The following is an 8,520-nucleotide window of genomic DNA, read 5'->3' on the forward strand; positions in this document are numbered from 1 at the left end:
CTTGGTTTCATCATCTGTAAAAAGAGGATATTGGAATTAATGACCTTCAGTCTGTTACATTCTAGATCTTAACCTCTGTTCAATTTCCTCATCTGTAAAATAGAAATAGTAATAGTATCTACCTCCAATGTCATATTGAGAGTCTGCAATGTCCTCTTCTCTGAAATATAATGGTTAGCGTCTTGTAAGAATCCTAACAAGAGTCAAATGGGATAATAGTTGGAAATTGCTTACTACAATGCCTAGAACATAGCAGACACAATGATGTTGAAAATGATGATGACGACAATAATGATTACAACAACAATGTTAATGCTGATGATAATTTTGACGCTATGCTCTGGGAGTTCCAGAAGGACCTATTACTATATATACTCTTTTAAATGGATGGATTTGTTTCATTTGACTATGAACATTTGTTGCAAAGGTTCTGTTTTTTTCTTTTCCTTTTTTAGGGGAGAAGGAAGGAGATAAAATTAAATGCTTGCTAATTGAAAAAAACTTAACTGGATGGTGATATTCTGTGTCCCATAATCAGAATCTCAGAGTAAGAAAGAACTTCAGAGACCTTTTAGTCCAACATATACTGAGGAAGTATCCAATATAAATATCCAGACTTTGCTTGAAATCTAGAATGATTAAAAATCTCTCAAATTAATTTCATTATACATTTTAAAAACTCTGACTAAAGAGTAAATCTACCTCAGCCCAACTTCCACCCATAGTTCTGTCCTCTGAGGGTCTCTTTGATGTAATCAAATCCTTCACATTCCCCTACTTCTCCCTAATATCTCTTTTTTTTTTTCAGATTAAACATACCTTCAACTAAAATTACTCACATAATTGTTGAGGACATTCACCACATTGGCTACTCTGCCCTGTACACTATCAATATTATTTCAAAAACGTGGCAGCCATAATGGAACAGAATGTTTTAGATGAATTGTCACACACACGAAATATAATAGGAATTATCACTTCCCTAATCCTACACAATTCACTTTTCATAATACAATTTTTTATAAATATTCTGGCTGTCATAACATACTATAATGTGACGGCAATTCAGCAAAACCTCTAGTATTCATCAAATGAACTGTTGTTTAACCACACTTTTCCTGTCTTTTATTTGTAAAATTGACTTTCAGAATCCCTTTTTAAATTTTCAATAGTATTTTATTTTCCAAATACATGTAAAAATAGTCTTCAACATTCAACCCACAAGACTTTGTGTCCCCAATTTTTTCTCCCTTCCTCTCCATCTCCCCACTTCTCCAAGACAGCAAACAATCTGACACGGCTTAAATATGTACAATTCCTCCCAACATATTTTCATATTTATCATGTCATGCAAGAAAAACCAGACCAATTTTTTTCCTCTGCTAAATTTTGTCTCATTAGGTTTGACCCAATGGGCTATCTTTTCTAATTCTTTCTAGGTCTTATCTCTGCCATTCAACTATATCTAGCTTTTTGTCATCTATTTAGAAATTTTAGAAATTTTCTTCTCTCTCTTGAAAATTAGACCAACAACTTTCTATTTACAATTCTGCAGTACCGATCCCATTCCCTATAAGCTTAAACTACCACTTCTCTCACTACCCTGAGAGGCATTTCTTCCATGCCTATTGACTAGACTTTATCAAGGAAAGTGAGTTGCTCTCTTATTACCACCCTGCTTACCTTGGGTTTAAACTCCATGTTAGTCTTTCTATTCTGTTTTTTCCAACCCATATGTTTTCCTTCTTGCAAGAGAAGAGAGGAAAAAAGTAAAAGTTATATAGTTTGCTTTACCTCTGTCATTCATTGTCATCATCCCATTTACTCCAAGCCACCATTACCCTTATTGCTCTCTTTTTTCCAATATAGAAAAAGCTAACCTCAGTCCATTCTGAGCTTTATTTCTCTGTATGCTATTTTTAAATGACTATACCATGCCTCATTTTAGAATTCATCTTTTTTACACGCAACCCAAATTTCTATTTGGGGCTCTCTTTTCTTTTCTCTCCATGGCCTTTCAGTTGTCTTCCTCATCACTTTCCATGGATTCAACTATCATCTCTGTGTAGATGACCACCAGATTTATATATTAAGTCATAGACTCTCTCCAGAGGTTCAGTCCTGCATTAATAATAGCTCATTGGTAGACTCAAGATGGAAATGCCATCCACATCCAGAGAAAGAACTATGAAGACTGAACGTGAATTGAAGTATAGCATTTGTTATTTTTTCTTTGTTATGTTTTTTCCCCTTTGGTCTGATTTTTGTTGCAAGATATGATAAATATGAAAATATGTTTGGAAGAATTGCACATATTTAACCTGTGTCAGATTGCTTGCTGTCTTGGGAAAGGGGAGGAAAGAAGGGGAGAAAAGTTTGGGACACAAAGTCTTGCAGGGGTAAATGTTGAAGATAACATTTACATGTCTTGGGAAAATAAAATACAATTGAAATTTTTAAAAGAAAAATTTAAAAATAATAATTGCTTATTGGGCTTTTAGGATCAGATATCCTTATATACCTTTTTAACTCAGCATATTCAGAAGAAACTCATTTTCTTCCCTCTGAAATCCATTCTTCTTATAAACTTTCCTATTACTGTCAAGGTCTTTGTTTCGATACCAGTAACCCAAATTTGCATCTTTGATGGCATATTTGATTTCACATTCTGATTCACTCCACACAACTCCAGACAGTCAAAATAGGAAAGTATTTATAATATTTTATTTTATGGTGCAAGTAGCTGATATTTCCTTATTATACTTCATTTATCTGAGCTACTAAAGCAATAAGTTGGGTCTAGAAAGAATAAGGATATACAGTAGGTCCTCCTGAAGGGACTGAAGAACATAGTGAATAGAATATAAGGTTTCCAGATTTGAGAAGATTCAAGTTTGAATCCCATTTCAAATCATTTAAACTAAAACTTATTTTCTGCAATTGTAATACTAACAATATCTAATATTTATAATAGCTCCTTCTATGTGCCATCCTATACTATGCACTTTTCAAATATTATCTCATTTGGTGTTCATAACAACCCTGAAAGTAGACATTATTATCACCTCTATTTTACATATGAGAAAATTGAGGTAAACAGAAATTATTTGACTTGCTCAGGATCATGCATCAAATTAGTACTCTAGATTTGAACTCATAGAAAATAAATAAAATTATGGAATTGAACTAGATGACTTCTGGAATCCCTTTTACCTCCAGTTTTCTGATCCTATGTAAAACATTAACAAAGTTTTTTTGGGTTTTTTTTTAATCCAGACTTGTAATTTGAAAGTATGATGAACTCAGTACATGCATAGGATGGACTGCAGATCTGTCCAAGTCATTTATCGATATTTTATCATATTATATATGAATATGTCTATTATGTATGTGTAGCTATAGAGGTATCTATTGACATTTTAAAATTCCCAAGTCTGAGCACAAGAGGGCAGTGCAGGTTTGCTCACCATTCTTTCTAAAGATTATTTTTAACATTACAGGTCTTTTTCCCTTTTGTTTTCTCTTCCAAAATAACTAAATTTGCAGATTTCATCTACATAATTGTGAAGCAAATAATTCAAGATCCTATATATTTCTAATTGCTTTTGTTTTGTTTGTTTGTACTTTTAGATGGTTTATTTTCATTACCTATATCATGGTTCTTGACATTTTTGTTGTTGTTGTTTGTTTGTCAAGTACTTTTTATCAGCCTGGTGCAGTCTGTGGACCCCTTATCAGAATAATATTTTTAAATGCATATGATTAAATACATAATTAATAGGAATGTTGTTGTCCCCTAAATATAATTATCAAAACTTATTTGTCTAATAAAACTCACAGACCCCAGGTTAAGGAACCCTTCTCTAGTAAAACTTAGTTCTTTGAGTTTTATCATTTAGTTATACCTTTCATTATCATTTCAGATGAGCCAAGGAGAAACTATCAGCAGGCACATAGCATCTTGGGCAGCTACTTTGCACAATTCTATAGAGTATCTAGACCTGGAGGCAGAAAAAAATCTTCCAAAAACAAATCTAGTAAATACTTACTAGCTATGTAACCCTAGGTTAGTTCCTTAAACCTGTAAAATGAGTTAGAAAAGGAAATAGCAAACCACTGTTATCTTTGCCAAAAAAAATCCTAAATGGGTTCACAAAAAGTCAGACACAACTGAAAAAAAAAAAAAAAAAAAAAAAAACCTGAACAGTAATGACACATCTTCTAGCCTGAGGATGTCCTCATTGTCTTAAGCAAATCAGTGAAGTTAGTGTCAGTAAGAATGTTAGAAATCTCCAAAGGAAGAAGTTTTATTGTTCATTAAACCATCAGAAAAGACAGGCTTGCTAACATTAAGAGAGAGAGCAACCACTAAAACACCCCTGCTCCTTGCCCCAGAAATAACATTGTTAGGGATCAATGATAGAAAGAAAAGTCTCATCTAATTCAAAGTTGTTATAGAAGAAATTGTTGTAGTAGCCAAAAATTATTAACAAAGAGCATAAATTTCCAAATCTTATGGGAATGGCTAAACAAGCCATAAGTACATGAACATATTAAGAGTTTTAATGGGCTTTAAGAAATGGTATATATAGCAAAGCATGGGGAAACAGGTGAATTGATGCAATATGAAACAAGCAGTACCAGAAAAACAATATGTACAATGACTACAATAACATAAATGGAAATGTAACAATTTAAATTAAATGTTGTAAAATTATAATGACTAATTTTAGTCTAAAAGAAGAAATATAAGATGGTACTTTCCTCTCTTATTAATAAAAGTAGGTGACTGTAAAGGTAGGACACAGGAAATCTCAGACATTTTCAATGAATAAGTTTTACCAAAGGGTATTTCCTCTCCTATTTTATTCCTGGTTATAAGTGATAGATGGTTGATTAATATGTAGAGTAAGAAATGGATTTTTGGATGTAATCATTGTAAGAATTTGTTTTGCTTGACTTTTATTTTTTAGTATTTCCATTTTTATTACAGGTGGCCAAAGAGAAACTATTAGCTAGCACCCAACATCTTGGATAGCTACTTGGCAAATTGGATAGAGAAACATGTACTTCTTCTTGAATTCAAATATAGCTTCATACACTTACTGACTGTGTTACCCTGGGCATTGAACCCTGTTTACCTCAGTTTTTGTCTGCAAAATGATACAGAGAAGAAAATGGCAAACCACCCCAGTGTCTTTGCCAAGTAAACTCCAAATTGTTCCATGAAGATTCAGTTGTGAATGAACAACAACCAATTTTTTATATTCTTTTCCCACCTAGATTCCATTCAGGAAATCTAATGTACTGGATTACAAACAACTTACATAAAATTCATATCAGTGAAATTCTGCTGAATATGTACAGTTCTGAATATCTGATCATCCATCATAGACTAATTCAAATATCTGACTATAAAGAAAAACCATTGCTTGTTTCATAGCCCATATTTTCTTCTTTTGTTTGTCTTCTCCAGATATGATTTTATTGACTGTGGGAACTTATGCTGAGAAAACTCTCCACAATATATATTGTTAATTATTTGGTAAATTCCAATCTTAAAGTTTGACTCTCTAAATGTACCTTTAATATACATAAAGAAAGTTTACAATGCTATAAATAGAATATCATTAGAAAAGAACATCATGTTAATGTCTAAAAGGCTCAAATAATAATAGACATATTTTTCCAAAAGGCTAATCAATAAACCGAAAGTCAGTGAATTTCTACATTTACTGAAGATTATACCATATGGTAGGAACTGAAGATACAGATGAAACAAGACAAAACCTTGTTCAATATTTATCCTCATATATGCATTAATGCAATTTTGGTACTTTGCCTCCTGCCACTTCCTTAATCTTCATGTGTCTAGAATAATATTAAGATCAATATTCAAAATTACATTTCATATGTAATTGGTAATATAATCAGCCATCAACTTTAATAAGGGAGTTGAATCTCCATTGGTCTCCATTTTTATGACATGTAATTCACAATATTTTAAGTCATTAAGAAGCTTTCCCCCCCCCCAATACATATCTCTGACCAGTCTTTTCCTTATATAAAAACTTTGTCCTAGAAAAACTCTCTCTTTTGACAGTCACACCTCCAGTGAGAACTTTGGCCCAGTACCAGCAGTACCAAGGGTCAAAAGGGGAACCTCTATCTTCCCAGGAAATGTTCTCTGATGCCAGAAAACTATCACAAGATAGTAGGCTATTTAAGAAGGTAATCAGTTCTTCTTGCTCCTTATGTTGGTGGAAATTCTGTCCTAAAAGATCAGACCAAGTAATTCAATCTTGAATTTATGATGTGTTAGGATCATGGAAAAAGAGAGGTAATGAGAACTGAGACTCTAGTTCACCTCACTCCAGAGTTGTGCTAATAAGTTGCTTGCCAGATTTAGATTTTGTCTTTAATTCCTACTTTGTGACATTTTGATTAAAGAAACACTGGAATAATCTATCATTTGTATCTGGAAATTATGGGTGAAAGGAAGTATAAGGTGAGGAAGTAGAGAATAAAATTCATTATTATTTTGAAAAAAAAGAGAAAAATCACAGTAAACATATATCTTCTTGGAAGAGAGATGAAAGATTATAGGTGAAGAGCCCTGTAGTTGACAGCAACAAATTGGTTTGTTTTTCTTAAATACACTTATTTGTTCTACAGAATATCTGTCTTGGAACCAAGATGGGAAGAAGTCAGTATGCAATGAGAGAAATATGCAATTGGATATTTCTTTTAAAAATAAAACAATGGCATCAATGTGCTTTTTTGCTACTAAGATCGATTAATGTGCACTTTTAATAGATTGCAAATTAAATCACTTTTATACTTTTTCTCATAAATAATAGAAACTGATATATAAAAAGAAATCTACCAAGTAGAAAGGGCTGTGTTCCTTTATTATAGAATCCTGACTAAAAATAATATGTGAGTATGAAAGTAGGTATAACACAAATATGAATATATGTATAGATGTAAATGTAGTAGCAGTTTTTAGTGTAGTAGGTTTCGTTGATGCCTTCAGAACCTCCCTTATAACACAGAAAAAAAAAAAAAAAGATAGGCAAAACCCATCAACACAGTGACTGCTTCTGGAGCATATGTAACTTTCTTTATCAGTAGTCCCCCACCTCTCTATCCAGACTAAGAAAATATATTTCATCATCTATCCTCTGCAACCAAAATTGATAATGCAATTAATAAAAGTTTTCATTAACATTCCTATAGTCATTGTATGTACAAAGTGTCACAAAAGTCTTAAAGCAGTTTAATTTAGGACACATTATATTGTTTTTATTTATGCTTATTCTATTCTACATAACTTTAAACAAGCCTTCCCCTGCTTCTCTGAATTCTTCATAACTGTTGTATTTTATGGCACAATAATATTCAATTATATTACTATAAATTCTAAATTATATTTAGCTAAAGTTACTTGTATGAAAGATCCATTTGGTGTGAAATACAAATGAAAGAAGGAAAATCAGTGGGGGAATATTTGGTATTTAGTAAATGGGAATTAATTTCAGATACTAGTTTTTTCATCATTAATTTGTGTTTTTATGAATCTACTTAAAAAACACTAAACTTGAAATATCTGAACACATGATAATAAGAAATGGAAGTATGGAGGGAAAAAAAAGAAGGAAAAGTACTGAGTTAGAACTAAAGGGAAGACCTGGAGTTTCAAGGAAATGAGACTGCTTCTTCAGTTATCCAAAAGAAAAAGAAAGAAAGAAAGATCTCGTATTCCAAATGCTGGTCAACTCAAAGATGAAACTAAGAAGTGGTTCTAAAAGCTAAATTATTATATTAAACTCCCTTATTAAAGTTGATGGCTGATTATATTATCATTTACATATGAAATCTGGCATTTAGATTACAAAACTTCTTTCTTTCATCAGAGGAGAAATGAAATATCTTTGAGGGATCACTATCTTTCACTTTGTAAGGTGAAAAAAGAAACCAATGTTAAGATTAGTTGATTTTTTGCTAAGAGCTCCAAGGACTAAGCTTCCAAAAACCTCAGCACCCACTGCAAGCGCCCAGCTCGTATACTGACTAAGGGACAACAGAAAAAATATCCAGAAATTCCTTCTCTACCTCAGCCCATAGTAACAGAAAGAGCACTGACTCCTGCTATATGACCTTAAGTAATGCTTTTTCCTTCTCTTGGCATTAGTTGAGAAGCAGCCTGATAGTGTAAATAAGATATTGGTCTAGGAATCAGAAAAATCTAGGTTCAAATAATGCTACAGAAACTTACTTACTAGGTGACCTTGAATTCTCTCTGTGCCTCAATTTTTTCATGTTTATAAATGTGAAAATCCGTGGAAAGCTAGACTCTCCTGCTGGGTAGATTCATTTTCAATTTCCTATTATTTCCCCTCCGGACACTCTCAAATGAAAACCTTGTCTCCTATTTTATAGGGGAAAAAAATGAGGCCATTCACTGTGAGCTCCCTCTTCTCCTCGCTTGCTCATCTCATACCACTCAAATGCTTTCTG

This window comes from Sarcophilus harrisii, chromosome 6 (genome assembly GCF_902635505.1).
Source record: "Sarcophilus harrisii chromosome 6, mSarHar1.11, whole genome shotgun sequence".
NCBI classification, from domain to species: domain Eukaryota; kingdom Metazoa; phylum Chordata; class Mammalia; order Dasyuromorphia; family Dasyuridae; genus Sarcophilus; species Sarcophilus harrisii.